General features: G+C 40.7%; 1 pseudogene across 1 annotated transcript; it reads right to left on the reverse strand.

Annotated features, from left to right (window-relative positions):
* Positions 1–15,902: 15,902 nt before the first annotated feature.
* LOC101020597 lies at positions 15,903–16,362 on the reverse strand (annotated as a pseudogene). The gene has a single exon (XR_651471.4). The product of XR_651471.4 is annotated as a 60S ribosomal protein L22 pseudogene (transcript).
* Positions 16,363–23,965: the final 7,603 nt, after the last annotated feature.

Here is a 23,965-nt window from a genome sequence, read left to right on the forward strand (position 1 = left end):
AGAACCCCTAAGTGGTAGACGCTGCTGCTGGGCCCCATTATGGAGACAGAGAGCAGCAGCCTGAGCAATGTTTTCGGTGCCGAGACAAGCTCTTCTGCTTCCTCAAACAAACAGGTCACTTGCAGAGTCATTCCTCATGAGCAAATGCTGCCCTGGAGACCTTCAGATGCAACATGCAGATAAAGGACATAGGTGGCCCTAGATCCTTTCTGTGCAACCAGTCAGACCCCAAAACACAACACAGGCTCGGGGCCAGTGTTAAAATGGGGCTCAGACGTGTGCTTGTGTGTGTGTGTGTGTGTGTGTGTGGCACGCACGCATGCACATCTCTGCGGTGTGGGTTAAAGAAAACAGCAAATTAAAAGAAGAGAAATAAAATATTTAAACTATTTTTGACAGCAAAAAGAATTGAACTGCCACATTCACCTTTTCTTTTTCTTTTATTTTTTGATACAGTGTCTTACTCTGTCGCCCAGGCTGGAGTGCAGTGGCGTGCTCTCGGCTCACTGCAAGCTCCACCGCCTCCCGGGTTCACGCCATTCTCCTGCCTCAGCCTCCCAAATAGCTGGGACTACAGGTGCCCACCACCACGCCCGGCTAATTTTTGTATTTTTAGTAGAGACGGGGTTTCACCGTGTTAGCCAGGATGGTCTTGATCTCCTGACCTCATGATCTGTCTGCCTTGGCCTCCTAAAGTGCTGGGATTACAGGCATGAGCCACCGCGCCCAGCCCACCATTTTTAAGTCCCAAGAAAACATTCTTTCTAAGCTACTTGGTGAGTGACGGTGGTGTTAGGACAGAGGATTTGTCTTAAATGCACGGCAAAAAAAAAAAAAAAAAAAAAAGACAACAGTGGCAAACAACATCTTTCAAGAATATTGAGGCTTCCTGAACACATTGTTTTATGACAGTGATTCATTTGCAGGCCTTCACAAAAGCAATCAAAAAGCTTTTTTTTTTTTTTTTTTTTTTTAAGTAGAACATACATATTCTGCTCATCTAGAAACTGTTCAATAGAATATGCAATTTTACTACTAAAAAAGTCGAATTACTAATCGAAAAACAGCAGTTTACAGTTTAGGGATTTCCAAAGACCTCAGTATTTTTGCATCCTAACAAAAGATAAATTTCCTAAACTATATGAGGGGCCCTTCTGAGTCACTGTTTGGTTATTTGTAGTTTTTGCTGTATGAAGTAATGGAATTGCAACTGAATGCAGTCTAAAGATTGAGGCCGTCAGGTCTGCTGTGCGCCTCTTTAGGGGTACCCTATCTCCTCTCTGGAACCTAGGTTCCCCTCTGTATAACTTCTGCATGCAAGTTTTTCTTTGCGAATATCCTAGCAGTTTGCACCAGAAAGTTTTTAGAGTGAACCAAATATAAATAAGTGTATTTTTTCCAACATACGATGTTGCAACAAAGAGACCAGTAGTGGAACTGTTTTCCTCAAACCATTTAACAGCCTCCAGGGAGGTAGGATTTCCTTTCAGAGTAAACTGTATTTCAAGTCATACAATGTTTTTATTACCCAAATTGGACTAAGTAATTGTTTTGGAACCCATTCCTCCATTGTCTCAATAACAATTAGCTAATGAAACATTGCATAGTAAAATGATGACATGAAAAAACGCAGGTAAGAGTTCCTATAGTCGTTTGCTATAACACCATCTTGCCTTCTCCAATTACTCTTTGACTACTCAAGATATGATCAGTACATTGAAATCGATCTTCAAACTTGACACATTTACCAGCTTGCAAGTATCCAGCATGTTCACTGTAATGAAATGGGGCAGTAATGATATTTTTATACTGCTTCATGGGTGCATTCTGAAACATCATTCACACAGAGACAGAATGCAAGCAGCACTAGAACCCCAACAGTGCATTTCTTTCTCATTGAGTCTATAGACAATGAAGCTGAGCACATTTTCTTTTTCTTTAAGTTCTCAGCTTTGTCTCCTTTATTTTATTATTATTATTATTATTATTTTGAGACCAAGTCTGGCCCTGTCGTCCAGGTTGGGCGCGATCTCGGCTCACTGAAAGCTCCGCCTCCCAGGTTCACGCCATTCTCTTGCCTCAGCTTCCTGAGTTGCTGGGACTACAGGCGCCCGCCACCACGCCTGGCTAATTTGTTGTTGTTGTTGTTGTATTTTTAATACAGATGGGGTTTCACCATGTTAGCCAGGATGGTCTCGACCTCCTGACCTCATGATCCGCCCGCCTCGGCCTCCCTGAGTGCTGGGATTACAGGCATGAGCCACTGCGGCCGGCCTATTCTTTTTTATTGCAACTATCATCCATTTGAAATATTTACTAGCACTACGTGGTGCAAAATATCAAACTAACAAGAACTGAAAGACTGATTCTGCTCTTAGGAAGCATACCAGATCGATAAGGAAATAAGACGTGAACACAAAAAACATAACTATCACTATGTACCAAATGTGGTCCACCGTAGAGTCAGATTCATGGTCCTGATTCTGTATTCTCTGGATTGCAGTGATCAGGGTCAGCTGGCCAGATCATCTAGGAAGAGGCCATTTGTGCTGAGATATGGGTAGAATCTAAATGGGGTCAACGTATGTCAAGAAAGGGAATGAAACACGCCATGAGCATTTCTTTTTTTTTTTTTTTTTTTGAGACAGCATCTGGCTCTGTCGCCCAGCCTGGAGTGCAGTGGCGATCTGGGCTCACTGCAAGCTCTGCCTCCAGGGTTCACGCCATTCTCCCGCCTCAGCCTCCTGAGTAGCTGGGACTAGAGGTGCCTGCCACCATGGCTGGCTAATTATATATAAAAATATAAATATAGAAAAAAATATATATTTATAAATATATATAAATATACAAAAATATATATTTATAAATATATATAAAATATATATTTATAAATATATATTTTTTTTTCTAATAGAGGCGGGGTTTCATCGTGTTAGCCAGGATGGTTTTGATCTCCTGACCTCATGATCTGCCCGCCTCGGCCTCCCAAAATGCTGGTGATTAACAGGCGTGAGCCACCACACCCGTCCGCCATCAGCATTTCTAATTTTCACAAAAGACAAATGTGCATTTCTTATTTCTTTTCTTTTTACACTTCCTGTCTATTATCCACCTTTCCTAGATGCCCGTTTCTCTTGAATTTTATCTTCACGCACTTTTTCAGCTATCCCATCTTTGTACTTGGGCACAAACCTGAGTTGTGGCTACACCAACTTGCCCCACTTTTCAACACTAGAAATAGTCATTAGCTGCTGTTTTTCCAGAAATTAAAAACCTGACAGAAAGACAGTAATGTGCCCATAAGGATCTTGTTTGTGGGCACCTCTTATAAATACATGCTATTTGCTATTGATAAAAGGAACATCAATAAACAAAACAGCTTCATGAGTGACCATTTATCTGGGAGAGTCATCCTTTTCTTTACTGTCCCAGAGGTGTGACACCAGTCAAGAACTAACATCAGTTTGCTTAAAGCTCTAGATGCTAACCATGCAAAGTTGGTGCCAGACCATCTGGTAGGTGGATTGGCCACTTTCTGTGGTCAGCTTGGCCACAGTGAACAAGGAATCTGTGCTGCCATTACATTGCCTCGAGCTATAAGAATGTTCTTTCTTTTAAAGTTAGGGCTATTTTTAGTCCTTTATTTATTCATTTGTTGTTCTTGTTGTTATACAGGTTCAATATCACCTATCTGAGATTCCTGTGACCAGAAGTGTTTGGATTTTGTTTTTTTTGGATATTAGAATATTTGCACTGTACTTACCAGTTGAGCATCCCTCATGTGAAAATCCAAAGTCCAAAATGCTCCAGTGAGCATTTCCTTTGAGTATCCTGTTGATGCTCAAAAAGTTTTGGATTTTGGAGCATTTCAGATTTTCAAATTAGGGATACTCAACATGTATCATTTATTTTTTAATTATTGCATAGTAACTGTACATATTTATGGAGTACAGTGTGATGTTTCAATACATGAATACATTGCATAAAAATCAAATCAGAGTATGTGGCATATCCATCACCTCATACATTTATCATTTCTTTGTGGATGGAACATTCAAAATCCTCTCTTCTAGTTATTTGGAAATAATACAACACAATATTGTGAACCATAGTCACCCTACTGTACAATAGGAACACCAGAATTTATTCCTCCAATCTAACTGTAACTTTGTACCCACTGATTCATCTCTCCCTATCCTCACCTCCCCACTACCCTCCCCAGCCTCTGGTAACCACTATCCTACTCTCCTCTTCTGAGATCAACTTCTTTAGATTCTACATATGAGTGAGCACATGTGGTATTCATCTTTCTGCGGCTTATTTTACTTAACATAATGTCCTCCAGGTTCATCCATGCTGCCACAAATGACTGGATTTCATTCTTTCTTATGACTGAATAGTATTTCACTGTGTGTATGTACCATATTTTTTTAATCCACTCATTGTTAATGGACACTTAGATTGATTTCATGTTCTGGCTGTTGGGAATAGTGCTGCAATAAACGTAAGAGTATAGGTATCTCTTCAATGTTACTGATGTCATTTCCTTTGGATGTATACCCAGAAGCAGGATTGCTGGATGATATGATAATTATACTTTTAATTTTCTGAGGAATCCCCATACTGTTTTCCATAATGGCTGTACTAATTTACATTCCCACCAATAGTGTATAAGTGTTCCTCTTTCTTCATGCCAGCCTTTGTTACTTTTTGTCTTTTTGATAATAGCCATTCCAATTGAGGTGAAGTGATATCTCCTTTGTAGTTCTGATTTCCATTTCTCCGATGATTCGTGATGTAGAGCATTTTTCATGTAACTGTTGGCCATTTGCACATCTTCTTTCAAGAAATGTCTATTTGGGTCTTTTGCCCATTTTTTTAAAGATTATTTAGGCTGAGTTTTTTTGTTTTTTGTTTTTTGTCTTTTTTGAGATGGAGTTTCACTCTTGTTGCCCAGGCTGGAATGCAATGGTGCGATCTTGGCTCACTGCAACCTCCACCTCCCAGGTTCAAGTGATTCTCCTGCCTCAGCCTCCCAAGTAGTTGGGATTCCAGGCATGTACCACTATGCCCGGCTAATTTTTATTTTTATTAGAGACAGTGTTTCTCCATGTTAGTCAGGCTGGTCTTGAACTCCCGACCTCAGACAATCTGCCCATCTCAGCCTCCCAAAGTGCTGGGATTACAGGCATGAGCTACTGCATCCATGTTGTTTTTTGGTTTTGGTTTGTTGTTGTTGTTGTTTGCCATTGAGTTGTTTGAGTTCCTTTTGTATTCTGGAAATTAACCCCTTGTCAGATGCATAGTTTGCAAATATTTTCTTCCATTTTGTAGGCTATCTTTTCACTCTGTTTCTTGTTTCTTTTGCTATACAGAAGCTCTTTGCTTTGACATAATCCCATTTGTCTATTTTTGATTTTGTGGCCTGTGCTTTTGAGGTCTTACCCAAAAAATTCTTGACCAGATCAATGTCATAAAGTGTTCCTCTAATGTTTCACTATACCGTAGTTGTTTTATCATTTCAGCTTTTCCATTTCAGTCCTGAATTCATTTTGAGTTGATTTTTGTATATGGGCTCTAGCTTCTTTCTTCTGCATGTGGGTATCATTTTCCCAGCAACTAAAGACTATCCTTTCCCCAATGTGTGTTTTTGGCATTTTTTTCAGAAAACAGTTGGCTACAAATGTTTGAATTTATTTCTGGGCCCTCTTTTCTGTTCCATTGGTCTATGTTTCTGTTTCTATGCCAATACCATGCTATTTTGATTACTATAGCTCTGTAGTGTATTTTGAAGTTCAGTAGTGTAATACCTCCAGCTTTGTTCTTTTTGCTCAAAATTGCTTTGGCTATTTAGGGTCTTGTATAGTTCCATATAAATGTTAGGATTTTTTTTTCTATTTCTGTGAAGAATGTCATTGGTATTTTGATAGGTTGGGTTGAGTCTGTAGATTCTTTGGGTAGTATAGACATTTTAATAATGTTAATTTTTCCAATCCATGAACATGGATATTTTTCTATTTACTTGTGTCTTCTTTCATTTCTTTCATCAGTGTTTTATAGTTTTCATTGTAAAGATCTTTCACTTTCTTGGTTAAACTTATTCCTAGGTATCTTTTTCTGTAGCTATTGTAAATGTGTTTTTAATCTTAACCCCCCTCTAAGGAAGCAATTTATAATTGAAGACAATTCAGAGGTACTTTTGTTCTAGTCCTGCAAAACTCAAACTTACGTTCTGTAAACCTCTTGTAGGATACAGTCCACACCTAATAACATCTGAAGTTACCCATCTTAGTAGAGATATCACTTTGCTGAATCTCAAGATGCAGGTGTACTAAGGCTTAGCCACAGTGAACAGCTGCCCAGATCTTTCATCTAACTTTTTTATCCATCTCCTTTTGGCTGAGGAGGACTAACAACTGTCTTTACATTTCTAATCAGTTCCAGAGACATGGGTCTTTGTTAATGTTTTTTAAAAATATCGATCAGTTTGAGCAATTGGGGAAATATTTGTTATCAAAGCAACAAATATAAGTGCTCCTCTTGGAGCCAAAAATATACCAAAGGTTTGTAGGCTGAAGTACGTAAGACTGTTTTCATTCAAAATTATGTAAATCATCCTATCAATAAAATGCAGAACTGCAGACGAGAATGACTGCCAATCCTGGTACATGTCGCATGTTTTGAAATCTGCCAGTGGTCGAATAAAGACTGTGAAATGCTTTGAGCTTCTCAGAAGAAAGCCACTAAAATTACCAGGAGTAAATCAGAGACATTATGCAGTTAAAGGGGACTTTTTTTTTTCCATAATGCCTTGCAGCTATAAACTGCTCTTCTCATATTGTGATCCTGGGTAGTAGCACCACTTGGAGTTTCACCACTTAAACAGAAGATAATAAAATTGGAGAACAAAATGAGACCCCAAGGACATACAGTGAGTTCTGTGTTAACCAGACCAGAGCCAAAAAAGGGGTCTGGGACTGGGAGGTATCAAAGAGGTTTGATTAATGTAGAAAGCCCACCTGCATAATTAAAGCAAACAAACTGAAGAAGCAAACAAACCCCCCACCACTTCACATCTATAGGACCGAACTTTGCCAGATTTTCATTTCACTCTGTGGTTGGTAGGGACTCAGATGGAGACTCATCCTTTTAAAGCAAAAATCAAACACCCAGGAGAGTTATATGATATGTGAGACTTAGCAGACAAGCAGTAGAGGTACCTTTAAACACTTGCAGGCCTGGAAAGAATAAGATGGAAAAAAGGAAAGCAATACTGCGGGGCTTCTTGTCCTGCAGCTCTCATTGAAAAGGCTGGGAAAACAAAACAAAACAAAATCCCTGACCTGGAGGAAAAAGGCTTTGGAGTGTTCAGGCAGGAGTCAGAGATGAACATGCGCTTTGCTTGAGCTCTGCAGTGCCAAGTGGCCCCAACGGAATTAGGGTCAGGAGGAAAGATATCTGTGACTCTGGGGTTTAGCCTGTAATGCCAGCTTTCTGTAGGCCTGGGAGGCAGGGGGCCAAGCAGACACAGAAGAATGGCATGGCTGTTGAACCCACAATTCCTTCCCCTTTATTTCCCAACGTCTTTTCTGTGTTATACCCAAAGCCATAAAGAAATGGGTCCTTCACTGGCAGCCAAACTATGACCTAAGACTTATTTTCATTCGTGGTGAGTTAGCTTAAGATCGATAGCCAACATTTCCTGTATGTAAGCAGCACATTTCATAACAAATCCAAGAAAGGCAAAACAATAATACAACATCCTTTGGGTGGGAATAGAAGACAAAAGTACTTTTGTAAACTTGAGGAAAAAAAACCCTGAAAAATATGATTGTCATCATATCAAAAAGAAAAGAAAGAGAAAAAACTCCTGTGATGTTCAAATAATCTAAATTCCTAAATTTTAAAACATAAACAAGTACATTAGAGGGGAAGTTCCTCAACTTGATTTAAAAAATCTACAAACATCTATATCTAACATACTTACTTGTGAAAAACCGAATGCTTCCCCCGAGACCAGGAGAAGGCAAGGATGTCCACTCTCATTACCTCTTCTCAACATAGTGCTAGAAGCCCTAGTCATGTAACAAGGCAACAAAAAGAAGTGCAAGGGATACAGATTAGAAAGAAAAAAAAAACTACCTCTATTTTCACAGGACATGATTACATAGAAAATCCCAAAGAATCTACTACCAAAAACAACTCCTAGAACTATAATAAGTGAGATCAGCAAGCTTACAAGATACAAGATAAACATACAAAATGTAATTGCTATTAATGAATGCAATGAATATGCAGACATGGAAATTAAAAATACAGCGACATTTACAATTGCTCAAAATGAAATACTTAGGTATAAATCTAACAAAAGTTTTATGGGACTTTGTATGCTGAAACTACAAAATGCTGATGAAAGAAATCAAACAAGATCTAAGTAAATGCAGATATATACTATGTCCATGGACTGGAAGTAATGAATATAGTAAAGATGTCAATTCTGCCCAAATTGATATACAAGTCTAATGCAATTTCTATCAAAATTGCTGCGAAATTTTTTGTAGATATAGACAATATTATAAAATTCCTATGGGAAGGTAAAGGAACTAAAATAGCCAAAACAATTTTGGAAAACAAGAATAAAGGGAAAGGAATCTTTTCAATTTCAGGATTTACTATAGAGCTACAGTAATTAAGACTGTGTGTACTGGTGGAAGGACAGACACATAAATCAAGGGAACAGAATCAACAACCCAGAAACAGAACCATGCAAATATAACCAACTAATTTTTGATGAAGGTGCAAAAACAATTCCATGGAGCAAGAACCACTTGTTTTCAACAAATTGAAAAACAAAGCAATTGGACATCCATAGGCAAAAACTGAACCCTAAACCTAAGTCTCACATTTTATACAAAAATTAATTCAAAATGGATCACGGATTTAAATTTAAAATGTAAAACTATAAACTCTTAGGAAAAAATCTTCAGGGCCTAGGGCTAACCAAAGAGTTGTTGGATTTGACACATAATGCATGATCTATCGAATTTAAAGTTGATAAATTGCTCTGCATCTAAAGTAAAAAGTCTTGGTTCATGGAAGACTCTATTACAAAGATAAAATGGCAAGCTACAGAGTGGTAGAAATTATTTACAAGCCACACATCTGGCAAAGAACAAATATCTAGAATACACAAAGAACTTTTAAAACTCAACAATAAAAAAGCAAACCATCCAATTAGAACATGGCAAAACATATACACAGACATTTCACTAAATAATATATAAAGCTGGAAAACAGGCCAACGAAAGGATGTTCAACAGTATTAGCCATTAGGGAAATACAAACTGAAACCACAATGAGCTATCACTCCAATCAGAATGGTTAAAAATTTTAAAAAGTGACAACACCAAATGCTGGCAAGGATGCAGGAAAACTGCATCACTTATACATTGCTGGTGGGAATGTAAAAATCATACGGCCACTCTGGAAAACAGTATGGTAGTTTCTTAACCATCTAAACACGTAACTACCACACTACCCAGTAACTGCATTCCTGGGCTTTTATCCCAGAGAAATGAAGACTTGTGTGCACACAAAAGCCTGTGCACAAATGTTTATAGCAGCTTTATTAATAATAACCAAAAACTAGCAAGAACCCAGATAACCTTCAGTGGATATGTGACTAAACAAACTGGGATACATTCATACTATGAAATACCACTCAGCAATAAAAAGGAATGTGCTGGCCAGGCGTGGTGGCTCACGCCTGTAATCCCAGCACTCTGGGAGGCCGAGACGGGTGGATCACCTGAGGTCAGGAGTTCGAAACCAGCCTGACCAACATGGTGAAATTCCATCTGTACTAAAAATACAAAAAATCAGTTGGGCGTGATTGTGGGTGCCTGTAATCTCAGCTACTCAGGAGGCTGAAGCAGGAGAATCGCGTGAAGCTGGGAGGCAGCGGTTGCAGTGAGCGAAGATTGTGCCATTGCACCCCAACCTGGGTGACAGAGCAAAACTCCGTCTCAAAAAAAAAAAAAAAAAAAGAATGTGCTCTTGATACACACTGCAACCTGGATGAATCTGGAGAATCATGCTGAGTGGAAAAGATCAGTCCTAAAAAATTATATACTGAATGATTCCATTTATATAACATTCTAGAAAGGACAAAATTATGGAACTGGAAAACACATTTGTGGTTGCTGGGGGTTAAGGTGAATGGCATCTCACTGAATTACTGCTTAAACTGCATGTGAATCTACAATCGTCTCAAAATGAAAAGTTTAATTTAAAAAACTGTCATGGAAGAAAAACCCATCTGTGAAGCTTACAGCACTATCTCCTTTCCAAATTATCTTCAAAACTATGAGTTGCATTTTGGGGACAGAGTGCTCATCAAGATAAATTTGTTAATAGCATCCTATTAACAAATATAATAGCACTGAGCTTGTTTAAAGGAATGGTCTTTTCCAACTGCAAATGCATTGTCCTTGCTCCTAAACATTTATTTTAAATCTTTTAAAATTATTTATTTATTTTATTTTATTTTATTTTTGAGGCAGGGTCTCAGTCACCCAGGCTGGAGAGCAGTGGCACGATCATGGCTCCCTGCAGCTTCAACTTCCCAGGCTCAAGTAATCCTCCTGCCTCAGTCTCCCAAGTCACTGGGACTACAGGCATGCCACCACCTCCGGCTAATTTTTGTATTTTTTGTAGATACAGGGTTTCGCCATGCTGCCCAGGCTGGTCTTGAATTCTTAGGCTCAAACTATCTGCCTGCCTTAGCATCCCAAAGTTACTGGTATTACGTGAGCCACTGAACCTGGCCTCCTAAACTTTTCTTTAGGTGAATTTTGAAATGATACACTTCCAAATGAGTTATACCTGACAATGATTGAAACAACCTTTTTTTAATCATAGGGAAAAAAAAAAAACAACAGTTATCCTCCAAGCAAGTTAGTTTTAATAGAAAATACACAAATATTAAGTAGTGTGCTCTTGGCACGACATTTTACATTAATTCTTCATTTTATGTATGTAGGAATTTGCATACCAGAGTTTTACCCTGGAAGCTTTGCCAGAATTTCCTTCTTGTCTGAGGTCCAAAGTTTCTGGCTGGAATTTTATAACAAAATATGCATTGTTTCCACTGGGGTTTATACCAGAAATAATTAGGTAAAATGGTGGTATAAGAAAAACAATGCAGCTTTTGTAAATCATTGTTGCTAAACTTCACAACTTGCAGTGTTTGAAGAACTGAACTAAGTTAGCTGCTGCCAGTTACCGGCAGAAACCATGACTGACATAGAAGCACCCTTATTTGGTTTGATTATCACAGTTTTAGAAACCTGTGACCCAAAACACTGTCCATTCTCCACATTTAATATTTTATTTACTATCCTCCCTGGAGTATATTTGAGGGTTAACAAAATGCTTGCAAAGCACTTTCAGGTGATCAAAGGAAAGTACCTAAGTAACACTCCACTTAGCCAGAATAACAACAAATCAGTTAAAATTAAAAATTTAAATACATATACATGTGCTGCTTAACGACAGACACATTCTGAGAACGTCATCATTAGGTGATTTTGTCATTGCGGGAACATCATAAAGTACACACGTTCGTAAACCTGGACGGCACAGCCTACTCCACACCCAGGCTACATGGTGTGGCCTATTGTTCCCAGACTACAAACCTCTACAGCGGGAGATTATACTGAATATTTTAGGCAATTAGAACACAATGGTAAGTATTTGCGTATCTAAACATAGAAAAGTTACAGTAAAAATATGAAAAAATGATAAATAGGCCGGGCATGGTGGCTCACGCCTGTAATCCCAGCATTTTGGGAGGCCGAGGTGGGCGGATCACCTGAGGTCAGGAGTTCGAGACCAGCCTGACCAACATGGAGAAACCCCATCTCTACTAAAAAAAATAGGAAATTAGTTGGGCGTGGTGGCACATGCCTGTAATCCCAGCTACTCGGGAGGCTGAGGCAGAAGAATCGCTTGAACCTGGGAGGTGGAGGTTATGGTGAGCTGAGATCACACCATTGCACTCCAGCCTGGGCAACAAGAGCGAAACTCCATCTCAAAAAATAAACATTAAAAAAGATAAATAATGGTCCACCTATCTAGGACACTTACCATGAATGGAGGTTGCAGGACTGGAAGTCACTCTGAGTGAGCCAGTGAATGAGTGAATGTGAAGGCCTCGGACATTCCTGTACACGACTGTAGACTTCATAAACACAGTACACTTAGGCTACACTAAGTTTATTTTTAAAAGTTCTCTTTCTTTAACAATACATTAACCTTAGCTTACTGCAACTTATTTACTTTATGAACTGTAATTTTTTAAACTGACTCTTGTAATAACAGCTTAAAACACAAACACTGTACAGCTATACAAAAATATTTTCTTAAGCATTTTTGTCAAAAACTAAGACACACACATGAGCTTACGCCTACACAGGGTCAGGATCATCAATATCACTGCTTTCCCCTCTACAGCTTGTCCCACTGGAAGGTCTTCAGAGGTAATAACATGCATGGAGCTGTCATCTTCGATGGTAACAAAGCCTTCTTCTGGAATACCTGAAGGACCTGCCTGAAGCTGTTTTACAGTTAACTTTTTTTGAATAAGTAGGAGCATACTCTACAATAACATTAAAAAGTATAGTACATACATTAAGCAGTAACATAGATGTTTGTTATTATCAGGTATTATGCACTGTACCTATGTTTATGTGCTAGACTTTTATATGACTGGCAGTTGGTTTGCTTACACCAGCATCACACAAGCATGTGAGTAATGCATTGCACTTTGACATTACGACAGCTATGATCACTAGGGGATATGAATTTTCAGCTCCCTTATAATCTTATGGGGCCACCCTAGCATGTCTATCTATGAACAAAATGTCATTATGCAGCACGATTGCATATAATTTAAAAATAAATGATATTTAAAAATTGTATAAATGCTCACGCCTGTAATCCCAGCACTTTGGGAGGCTGAGAAGGGCAGATCAAGAGGTCAGGAGATCGAGACCATCCTGGCTAACATGGTGAAACCCCGTCTCTACTAAAAATACAAAAAATTGGCCGGGCGTGGTGGCGGGCACCTGTAGTCCCAGCTACTTGGGAGGCTGAGGCAGGAGAATGGCGTGAACCTGGGAGGCTGAGCTTGCAGTGAGCAGAGATGGTGCCACTGCACTCCAGCCTGGGTGACAGAGTGAGACTCCATCTCAAAAATAAAATAAAATAAAATTATAAATATGAAACATCTTCAGAACAACTGAATTTTTAAAAGACTAAGTTTAGACTACCTTATGATATTTTACTTTTTTGAAAATTGGTTACCCAAATTTATTGTCTAATTTGGTGCTACTCAAAGTATGGCCCATGGAATGGCAATATCAGCATCGAGAAGCTTCTTAGAAATGAAAACCCTCAGGTGAAACTATTGAATCAGATTCAGAACAACCGAATAAGAATCCATGAAGCCCCAAGACTCTGGGTTTCAATTCCTCCAGGTGATTTTCATGCATGCTGAAGTTTGAGAATTACTAATATTAACTCAGCGCTGCTCAAAAGCAATGTACAAGCTAAGGACTGAATTATATCCCAGTCCCAAATTAATATGTGTAAGCCCTATTCTCCAAGGGGACATCTGGAGACAAGGTCTTTAGGAAATAATTAAGGTCAAATGAAGAGTGGGGACCTAATCCAACAGGACTATGGCCTTCTAAGGAGAGGAAAAGAGAGAGAAATCTTTCTCTCTCTCTCTGCCATGTGAGGACATGGTCAGAAGGTGACCTGCTGCAAGCCAGGAAGAGGGCCCTCCTCCACCCCTGACCACGCTAGCACCCTGATCTTGAACTTCCAGCCTACAGAAGTGTGAGAACATAAATTTCTGCTGTCCGAGTCACCCAGTCTATGGTATTTTGTTATGATACCCTGAGCAGATAATTACAGTACATGAGAACCATCTGGGGACCTGGTTAAAACAGATTATCGGCCAGGGGTGGTGGCTCATACCAGTAATCTCGACACTTTGGGAGGCCAAGGCGGGCAGATCACAAGGTCAAGAGATGGAGACCATCCTGGCCAACATGGAGAAACCCCGTCTCTACTAAAAATACAAAAATTAGCTGGGTGTGGTGGCGGGCACCTGTAGTTCCAGCTACTCAGGAGGCTGAGGCAGGAGAATCGCTTGAACCCGGGAGGCAGAGGTTGCAGTGAGCCGAGAGCGTGCCACTGCACTCCAGCCTGGCGACAGTGCGAGACTCTGTCTCAAAAACAACAACAACAACAACAACAAGAAAAACAAACAAACAAGCAAAACAGATTCTTATATTCTTATTCAGTAAGTCAGGGGATGGGGTGGACCTCCCAGGCATTGCCATTTCCCAGTCTGAGTCCATGAACCAGGAAAATGGCATTGCCTAGGGAACTTTCCATTTCATCTAGAACCAAATTCAAACTGTTCATTTGACCTTCAAGACCCTACAGATCAGGAGCTCACCACCTCTCTGACTTCATCTTGTCCCTCCCTCTCTCTCACCACACTTCAGCTTTCCACCCTCCTGTCTTCTCCCCAGACAGGCTGGGCTTCCTTTCCTCTTCTTCCCGCCTCAGGACCTTGGCACTTGCCTTATCTTCTGCCTCTGCCCCTCGCTGAATGATGGGTTCCTTCTCATCGTTCTTGCTCAGCCCCAGTATCTTCTCAGACAGAAGACAACCACCCTGGATAAAGGGACACATCTCCTGTCCCTGTTCTGCCACCCCTCCCTCAGCCTTTCCTAGCCTTTGTCTCCATCAGAAACAATTTGGCACTATTATAAATGGTCTATTATCTGTCTCCTCAACAAGAATGCAGCCTCCACAACAGCAAACTCTTGTCTCTCTTGTTCATCTAAAACTATTTGTTGGTTGAATAAATTAGGTGATAATGTAACTCCTCATAAGGGCGAAATATTGTAATAATAGGAATACTCCATTCCCTCATATGTGGGTAAACGAAGACATCAGATTCATGTGCTGGGTGTTTACTGAAGTCCTTATCTTGCCTGGCCCCTGGTTTTGGGCTCCCTGCTGTTCTCTCCCTTAGCCAATATCCCTTGGTTGTATCTGAGCCAGGTCTGAGCAGGCGAGAACAGACATCCAGAGCTTCAAGGACATCAATCGCTGGGTCATGACATCAGTTTTGAAACTGTCCAGGGAAGAATGCCGGGCCCCACTGCAGCCCCTCAATCAGTCTTCCTCCCCCACTGTCATGACTGAAACTTGCCCCAGCTTTTCAACTCAGCACCACGTCTTCCTGCCTCTAAGCCAAGCCCCAATTCCAGCGTGTGGGGCTGGTGCTTGGACACACTGTCTGCTTTGTGCTCCTGGCCTCCCATGGGATACTAAATTCTGCCCCCACTGGCTCCTGCCTCAAGAACTGCTTGTGGTCCTGCCATGAATGAAAGAATAAATGAATACATTACACAGAAACAAGATGCTGTCAACTCACCCCAACTCACGAGAGCACACGGCACGCATCTCTTTCCAGTTGCACATTCAGTGGCTTCCTTCACAGTGAGAGCTTGCAATACTCCACACTGGGAGTATTTATACGGCAGAAATCAGCAAATGCTTCAAACCAGGACTATGCTTCCCCAGAGACCCAGTTGTTAAATATTTACCAGCACCCCACTGGCTGAAGTGTATCTAACGTGAAAAAGCTTCTGCTCTCTAGAGGCCTCCTGCTGCTCTGCAGACCGATCTAGAGGAATGTATCACCGGGAGGCCTCCATCCATCCCCCACCACCCAGGCCTGAGTTACCTTGGACAACTGCCTGCTCAAATTTCTGTTCCTGATTCATGCAACCCAGGTTATTTATTTATTTATTTATTGGTTCCCAAGTTTTATTCAAGAACTCATACAAAATATTCCGGATAAATGAAATTTAATCCTCATCCTCCTCCCCTTCTTCATCCTGGTTAATCTGGAAGTAACGTAATTCGTAACTCTCTTTGCTGTTAGCAACTACGTGCAACCAGTCACGTAGATTATTCTTCTTCAAATATTTTTTGGTGAGATATTTCAAATACCTTTTGGAGAAGGCCACCTCAGATGTCATGGTGATCTTGCTCTTGCTCCTTTCGATGGTCACCACCCCTCCACCAAGGTTCCCAGCTTTTCCGTTCACTTTGATCCTTTCTTGCAAAAACTGCTCAAAATTGGCAGCATCCATGATTCCATCTTCTACAGGGTGAGTGCAATCAAGAGTGAACTTCAGAATCTGCTTCTTTTTTTTGCCCCGCTTCGCCACAAGCTTTTTCACAGGAGTCATGGCAGCAGCGGAGTTAGAAAGGGCTGCAACCAGTTTATTTAACCGTAGTCCTCGCTCCTTGAATCCTCTCACTGTACACACTTGCCTTAGTTCAGGCTGCCTTCACAAAATACCTTAGACTGGATAATTTACAATAATAGAAATTTATTTTGCACAGTTCTGGAGGTTGGGAAGTCCAAGAGCAAGGCACTGGCAGGTTCAGTGTCTGGAAAGGGCTTGCTTTCTGCTTCCGTGATGAGCTCTCATGTGGCAGAAGATGTGAATGCTGTGTCTGCCTATACTGAAACAGCAAAAAGGCCAAACAGGCTTCCTTGAGCTTTCTGAGGGCACTAATTCCACTCAGGAGGACAGAGCCCTTATGACCAAATCCGAAAGGCTCCATCTCCTAACACTATTGTACTTTGATGGTTTTCTTTCTTCTTTCTTTCTTCTTCTTCTTTTCTTTTCTTTCTTTTTCTTTCTTCTTTTCTTCTTTTCTCTTTCTTTTCTTTTTCTTTCTTTCTTTCTTTTTCTTTTCTTTCTCTTTTCTTTCTTCTTTCTTCCCTTCTTTTCTTCTTCTTCTTTTTTCTTTTTGAATGGGTCCCACTCTGTTGTCCGCTGCAGGGCACAACTTCATGGTTCACTGCAGACTCAATCTCCCAGGCTCAAGCGATCCTCCCACCTCATCCTCCCAAGTAACTGAGACTACAGGTGCACACCACCATGCCCAGCTAATTAAAAAAATTTTTAATACAGACAAAGGTCTGACTATGTTGCCCAGGCTGGTCTTGAATTCCACGCTTTAAGCAATCTTTCCGCCTCGTCCTCCCTAAGCACTGGAATTACAGGTGTGAGCTATCGTGCTTGGCCGGGATCATATTATAAATTGTGGAGGGACACAAACATTCACACCATAGCAGCACCCCACAGATAACCAGGTCTCATTGGCTTTGAGTCTTTAAAAAGCATCACAAATTCTGACAAATGTGCTAGGTACTCTACAAGATACTAAGAGAGACACAAAGACCAGCAAAACCCTTAATGCTGAAACATGACACAATATAATTTCAAGGATACAAAAAAGAAAATCATTAGAATTAATGTTCACTTTCTTCCAAAATTCTTTTCAAGATACTTTTCTAACTTTTCACAAACCATAAATAAACAGCTTAGATCACTGATATTATCAAAGGTACTGGCACAGGTATGCAGTCTGTTGACCAGAAAAGAGAAAATGTCTCCAGGTGGCAGGAGGGGAGGCCCAAGTATCACATATTAATTATACACCACTTGGAGACACTCTTGGAGACACTCTTTTTTTTTTTTTTTTGTGAGACAGAGTCTCGCTCTGTCGCCCGGGCTGGAGTGCAGTGGCCGGATCTCAGCTCACTGCAAGCTCTGCCTTGGAGACACTCTTTATTCCTGGTCAGTTATACTGAGACCTCTGGTTACCAACTAAGGGAGGGGAAGAGTGATGATCAACAGCATCTAAGGGGCTTTTCATTTTTGTTTATTTATGTATTTATTTTTGAGACAGGGTCTCACACTGTTGCCCTGGCTGGAGTGCAGTGGCGTGATCTCAGCTCACTGCAGCCTCAATCTTCTAGGCCCAAGCAATCCTCCCACCTCAGCCTCCCAAGTAGCTGGGACTATAGACACACACCATGAGCCATGGTGCCCAGCCAAAGGGGCTTTTCAGAACTCTGGGTAAGCCTATCTCCTGGTGGTTACTCCCTTTCTTTGTGAAAAGTTGCTGCTTTAAAATATTGCATTGTTTATTTTACATGCGTTTATCTCTTATTTCCACAATTGGATTGTAGGTTCCTTAAAGACAGAGATAGTGGCTTACATTTTTTTTACTTTTTTCAGGCTTCAGCAATGTTGATAACATTAAAATTAAAATTTTTCTATATATCAAAAAAGAAAAAATAACTTTAAATACATTTTGGTTTTTTAGAGACAGGGTCTCTGTCACCCAGGCTGCAGTGTAGTATAAATACAATTTAAGGGCAGATGACAACATGTTAAATTTACTTGCAACATATCACATTGATAATATAGTCTTAAGACCTTTTATAAGTAATTGGAAAAAAGAAATGCTACAGGCGAAGAGCAAGAGGTAAAATTTACAAAAACTCCACAAATGGCCAATAAACATTTGAAAATCTGGTGAGCCCTACAAACGTTACCAAAAAGATGCAGCAATGAGATGCCTTCTTTACCTGCTAAATTGATTTAAGTTTTTAAAAAATGATTATACCCTTTGTAGCTGATCTTTGGGGAAATAGATACTATCTTGCATTTCTAGGAGAAGTATACATCGGTGTGATATTGCTAGAAAAGATAACTTGGAAACAGCATAAATGGGGCACAACAGGAAATCTATTAATTAATTGGATTATGTAACATATATGGGAAGAAATATAATAAAACCATTAAAAATCTTGTTGTAAAAAATATTTAATGGCATGGAAAATGAAATGAGCTATTAGTAATAAAGTGTGCTATCAACAAAAAAAAAAGAGCTATTAATAATAAATAATTGAAGGCCGGGTGCAGTGGCTCATGCCTGTAATCCCAGCAATTTGGGAGGCTGAGATGGGTGGATCACCTGAGGTCAGGAGTTCGAGACCAGTCTGGCCGACATAGTGAAACTCTGTCTCTACTAAAAATACAAAAAAATTAGCCAGGCGTGGTCGTGCATGCCTGTGATCCCAGCTACCTGGGAGGGTGAGGCAGAAGAATTACTTGAACCCAGGAGGTGGAGGTTGCAGTGAGCCGAGATCACGCCACTGCACTCCAGCCTGGGCAACAAGAGAGAAATTCTGTCTCGATAATAATAATAAATAATTGTAGGAAAAAGTACAGTCATGCACTACTTAATGACAGAGACACATTCTGAGAAATGCATTGTTAGATGATTCCTTCATTGTGCAAATGAAATATGCCATCTAGGTTTGCGTGTAATAATAATAAATTGTGCTATTAATAATAATAAATGAGCTATGAATAAATACATAATTGTAGGAAAAATACAATTATATGTTAGTTAATGACAGGGATACATTTGAGAAATGCATTGTTAGACGATTCCCTCATTGTGCAAATAAAATCTACCATCTAGGTTTGTGTGTATTTAACAAAAACCTAGATAGCAGAGCCTACTGCACACCCAGGCTATACGGTACAGCCTTTTGCTCCTAGGTTATATACCTGTGTAGCATGCTACAGAACTGAATACTCTAGGCAACTGGAGCACAATGGTAAGTGTTTGTGTGTCTAAACATATCTAAACACAGAAAGGTAATGCATCACACATTAACGTCACTATGTGATAGGAATTTTTCAGCTCTGTTATGGTCTTATGGAACCACCATCATATATACAGTCCATTGTTGACCAGAACATTGTCATGCAGGGCATGACTGTATAGAAATATATAGAAATTTCATAAAAGATATATTGCCTTTGTGATCAGAACAAAAGCCAAGTGTTTCATATTTTTCATGTTTAAAATAAAAACAGGTTGCACACAGTGGCTCACGTCTGTAATCCCAGCATTTTGGGAGGCTGAGGTGGGTGGATAGTGAGGTCAGGAGTTTCGAGACCAGCCTGACCAACATGGTGAAACCCTGTCTCTACTAAAAATAGAAAAATTAGCCAGACATGGTGGCGCACGCCTGTAATCCCAGCTACTCAGGAGGCTGAGGCAGGAGAATCACTTGAACCCAGGAGGCAGAGGTTGTGGTGAGCCGAGATCACGCCACTGGACTCCAGCCTGGGTGACAGAGCAGACTATGTCTCAAAAAAGTAAAATAAAATAAAACGAAATAAAAACAGTGCATTATAACTGTGGATCTTTCATTAGGCCTTTTTTGGAAACAGAAAATAACAAAGTCTCGTCTTTCAGTACTGTCATATTAATTAGGAACAATTCTTCAGGCAATGAGTGGCAATTTTCTCTGGTGACTTACATCAATAGGCAGATAAACTATATTACCCACCAGAAGATGAAAATATGCCTTTGACCAAGGAGGCAAGCTCTCAGTCATGGTGACATGGCAGCCATAAAAGTGCCCATTAGAGTCTGACGATCTTTGGCCTTGGATTTAGTTACAGAAAACATCCTCTGGGGAGTTGAGTAAAGGGTCTTAGGTCAGGGAAGGGAAAATGCGCACAGGAAAAGGGAAAGGTGGAGGTCATGTGGCTATCAGCGTGGCCCCTGCCGCCTGCATGAGAGCTGACATTCTCTGTCCTCTGCACCTCTACGTGAGGAAGCCAAGCACTGAAGACCTCAAGCAGCACCAGTCACTGGGAGCGGCTTTCTAGAAAGTTCTTATACTCATTGTACACGACCCTGCTTGGAAAGATGCTTCCTTGGGCAGCTAGACTGTAACTGACATTATGTATTTCTGCGCTGCCAACTCGAGAGCTCAGCCTGAGCGTTCAGCAGCAAGATCTGGAACGTGTTGAGTTCATGCAGTCCCAGCTTCCTTGGCGCAGCTGTCCAAGGATGCTGGAAGGGCTGAGAGGGTGCTTTCATGTTGGTTTAGATTCTTACTTGCTCAGAGCCTGGAAGCATGAGTTTAGCTACATTCCTGAAAGCACTGACATCTTTTTCCCAGCCCTACCTAATAAGAGAGCCCGTCTGCCTTTCTCCCCACCCAGAGTCCCCTTCCCCTGCACACCAGAGACTGAATCTGGACTCTAACTTTATGATGTTTCTCCATAGAGCTGCAGAGTCTGCACCTGGTAATCTGCTCATTTTAACCTGCCTAACAACCTACTTAACCAAACTGAGGATGCCTCAGTTCATCTGAGAGGCTAAACTGAAGTGTCTGCGGAAATCAGGCATGCGCATGTCCATCCTCAAAGTCCAGCAACATCTTGTTCAGCCACATCCCAGGACCTGAAACTAAGCTGAAAAAATCTCTAGGACCAAATGCCAAATGTGGAAGACAGCCTCATTCCCCTGCATTGTGTGCTATGCACCTTCTCGTGATGGGAGCAGTCAGAGTCTACAGTGAAAACCGCTCTGCCTCAGTGCTACTGATGTGGGGAAATTTAAGACTTGTGGGGAAGGCTAAGGCAGGAGGACTGCTTGAGGCCAGGAGTTCAAGACCAGCCTGAGCAACATAGCGAGTCCCCATATCTACAAACGAAATAATAAATTAGCTGGGCATGGTGGTGGGGGCCTGTGGTCTCAGCTACTCAGGGCACTGAGGCTAGAGGATTGCTTGAGCCCAGGAGTTCAAGGCTGCAGTGAGCCATGATGGTACCACTGCACTCTGCCTAGGTGGAAATTCAATTAACAACTAAAGAAAACAAAATAAAATACTGAGGGTCTAGACAGACCACAGGCGTGTTTTTTTCCTACTTCCCTCCAAATGTTGGCACCTTCCTTCTGCTATCCCTGACGATATGATGCAGCCTCTCACCTGCAGAACTCTACTAACTGTGTGCTCTGCACCTTTCAAAGTGGCTCTGTCCATAGGCAGCTCTGATGGTTTGAAAGGGCACCCCTCTGTTTAACTGAAATCTGGCTTTCCAAATCTCACCCACTGCTTCTAGCTCTGCCTTCCTGGAAGACTAAAAGGCAGAAAATCAAATTTCCATTCATGGTATTAATTATAATATTGGTGTAGCTTTAGAGGTAGGCAAAGGTAAGAAAATACAGAAGTGATAGAGCAATTGCAAGATGACCCACTGAAAATCCTTATCAAGCTGTTTGGAGGCAAATGCTCACAGCTGATAAATAACTGGGAGGTGGTCATGAGAACTGGGCATTGACCATAAGGTAAAGAATTGAAAACCTCACTAGTCATGAGAAAGACGTAAATTAAAACCACAAGGAGCTATCACCTCACATCAGTCAGAATGGCTACTATTAAAAAGTCAAAAAATGACAGATGTTGGTGAGGTTTTGGAGGAAAGGGAATGTGTATACACTGTTGGTGGGAATGTAAATTAGTTACCCCTGTAGAAAGCAGTTTGGATATTTCTAAAAGAACTAAAAACAAAATAATAAATTATTCATTTATTATCATTCAACCCAGCAATCTCAGGAAAATAAAGTGTTCTATCAAAAAGACACATGCACACATATGTTCAGTGCAGCACTATTGACAATAGCAAAGACATGGAATCAACTTAGGTGCCCATCAATGGTGGACTGAATAAAGAAAATGTGGTACATACACACCATGGAGTACTATGCAGCCATAAAAATGAATAAAATGATGTCCTTTGCAGCAACATGGATGCAGCTAGAGGCCATAATCCTAAGTGAATTAACACAGGAACAGAAAATTAAATACTGCGTGTTCTCACTTAAAAGTGGAAGATAAATCTTGGGTTCACACAGAGATAAATATGGGAACTCCACAAGGAGGGGGTGGGGGACAAGGGCTGAAAAACTTCCTATGGGGTACTGTGCTGGCTATCCGGTGATGGGATCAATAAAAGCCCAAACCTCAGTGTCACACAATAGGCCCACATAACAAACCTGCACATGTACCCCTGAATTTAAATTAAAATGGCAATGAAAAAAAGAAACCTACAATACTCTAAGCAAGTTGCATTGCCTTGCTCAGCAGCCATTCCTTAGGATGGAAAGGCCCATAAAAAATTCATTAGTATAAATATTGTTTTCAGATTTTTTCCTCTCAAACAGTAGAAACATTATGGCTTATAAATGTTAAGATGATTAATGAACTATTACAAGGAGGTATGTATGTCACTGCCTCACATTTACTGCCTCAAAGTTATTTCTAAAAATAAATGTGAACAGATGGGTTACTTACCCACATTGACTTCATCTTACACTTCTTATAGGTATGCAGGAAAAACAATAGAGAAAAACCCACAAATGCTAGAGAAAGCTGCATTTCTAGCCAGAGAAAACGTAGCCATCAACTGGGTGAGAGCAAGACAGTTCGGTTCCTTCTTTCTTTGATAACCTTTGCTAAAGGTCAAGGTGATCATTCCTGTATTTCTCACTAGTCTTCAAAACAAAATTATACAGGAGCCAAGGAAGTTCTAACCATGACTGGTCTCTTTATTTCCAGGGCTTATGACTCCAGTTCCTTAGAAAATTCAAGAGAAGAATGGAAGCAAATAAGTAGGTGTCATGGTTAATACTGAGTGTCAACTTGATTGGATTGAAGGATGCAAAGTGTTGTTCCTGGGTGTGTGTGTGAGGGCGTTGCCAAAGGAGATTAACATTTGAGTCAGCTGACTGGGAAAGGCAGACCCACCCTCAGCCTGGGTGGGTACAATCTCATCAGCTGCCGGCATGGCTAGGATAAAAGCGGGCAGAAGAACGTGGAAAGACTAGACTGGTTGAGTCTTCCGGCCGCCATCTTTCTCCCCAGCTGGATGCTTTCTGCCCTAGAACATCGGACTCCAATTCTTCAGCTTTGGAGCTCGGCCTGGCTTCCTTGCTCCTCAGCTTACAGACGGCCTGTTGTGGGACCTCACCTTGTGACTGTGTGGGTCAATACTCTCTAATAAGCTCCCCTTTATATATACATCTATCCTATTAGTTCTGTCCCTCTAGAGAACCCTAATACAGTAGGGTAGACCCTGGCTTCTCTTTGGCTGCATTTTCAAGGTTCAAAAGGTAGCTGAAAGAAAATTAACCT

Source organism: Papio anubis, chromosome 11 (assembly GCF_008728515.1).
Source record: "Papio anubis isolate 15944 chromosome 11, Panubis1.0, whole genome shotgun sequence".
Classification (NCBI taxonomy): Eukaryota; Metazoa; Chordata; class Mammalia; order Primates; family Cercopithecidae; genus Papio; species Papio anubis.